Here is a 1,869-nt window from a genome sequence, read left to right as displayed (position 1 = left end):
CCCTCTCTCTCTCTGTTTCTATCTCTTTTTCTCTTTCTTTTTCTTCTTCTTTCTCTGGCAACGGTACATATACAGCGATAGCATGTGAGATCAGTTTGAAAACATTACATGGATTTTTTTTCTTAGATGTGTGAAACCCGATTAATTTTGTTTTATCCCGGAAAAACACCTATTTCAGACGGTGCCCAAAGAAGTAAACTTTTAAAAACTCTTCTGTTTGGATGCAAGCATGCTTTTTATAAACTCTATACTTAACTTTGTTGATGACCAAAAAAAGAGGGTGTTTCGTTAGTAAATTGGTATCATGCTGGATAACCGAGCAGAGATGGCTTTGGTTCGAATGCTAAACGTGATGTTGTGAACTTGGCTTGTTTTGGGGAGTTTTTTTAAGGCTTTCCTCCTGAGAAAGCCTAACTCTCCACCCATTTGGCTCGGTCCTGTCGGAGACAGAAGTTAAATTCGGAGATCCTGCCACTTGAATAACTTTACAGTGTTGAAAGGGGCGGTTAATTTTTACAAAGCACAATACAATGCAATGCACCAAAAAAAAGGGAATTACTAGTTTTCCTTTACTGTATGCCCATTTTAAAAGAAAAGAACAATCACTATGCCGAGGAAGCAATCATAATGATTCGCCCTGGTTTAACTAAAAAGCAATAACGAAGTGAAAAGTTCATCGAGCACGGAACGCGTTTCCCATCAACATTCCATGAGGTTAGAAATCTATACGGTCGACATACTGTTATACATAATGTAATTAAACTATTCGCAGGAGCTCTTCGCCATAGTGCTGAGTCAGCAAGGTTGTTTTTTTTAAAGTAGCAACTTCATATCATAAAGTTGAGAACACACCTGGCTCACTATAATCAGGTCTGTTCGACTGGACCAAATCAGAAAACGTCACTGGTAAAAAGCTCCAATACCCAAAGGAACAGGAATGCTCCAAACCATGCGACCCAGGAAATAAAACGCGTGTTTTCTATCTTTGTTTTATTTAAGCCATGCTTCAGTTTTTCTAGTTTTAGTAAGTTTTTCGGCACTTACAACACAAATGGGTCATATATGTGTCGAAGACTAGCGGTGCTACTAGACAGAAACATACAAAGAAAAATAAACGAGGACAGACATAAGGACAATAGATGCTCGGTAGGTAAGAAGGAGAAAGCCATGCTAATCATCCACGTTTCATATAATTTTACGCTGGTATAGAAATAGGCATGTAACGCCAAAGGTTCTACATGCAGCTCTTGCATATTAGCAAATTGACATAGAGAGGTGAGCTGAATCATTTTTTAGCACTTTATCTGTCACAAAACGCAGGGAAAAGGATATGGAACATGCGCACCTGCAAGACTGAAGACATGATTCAGATACACTTGCCTCCATGGACTTGGGAGACTCAAATCCGAACAAGACTTTTCGTGGATCGGTCATTGGCATCAGCTGAGTAGCAGTTATGCGCTTCGCCGTGGCACATAGAAGACAAATCAACACATTTCTTATATTCGTAGGTGTACAACCATTAAGTTTTTATAGTGTCGTCTTCAATCACGTTATAGATAATTAATATGGGTTTCTCAACCTATTACAGATGGTATAGGATAGGTTAATTTCAAAAGAAGGACACTCGAACCACTCGGCGAGTATGACAAATTAATTAGCCAACAGTACCACAGTGGCAATAAGAAGCCCGATAGATCATGGGTTGGTAGTGCAAGTCGTGATATGATCTGGCACAGCACTTAACACAGCGTGACTTTCCAGTTTACAGACCACGAGTTTGGCACGATTCAGAACGCGTGGGAGACAGGAGAAAGGCTGAATCCCAATTTCTCTCTCTCTCTCTCTCTCTCTCTCTCTCTATATATA

The sequence above is a fragment of the Aplysia californica genome, unplaced genomic scaffold (assembly GCF_000002075.1).
Source record: "Aplysia californica isolate F4 #8 unplaced genomic scaffold, AplCal3.0 scaffold00018, whole genome shotgun sequence".
Lineage (NCBI taxonomy): Eukaryota > Metazoa > Mollusca > Gastropoda > Aplysiida > Aplysiidae > Aplysia > Aplysia californica.
This window is presented reverse-complemented; position numbering follows the sequence as displayed.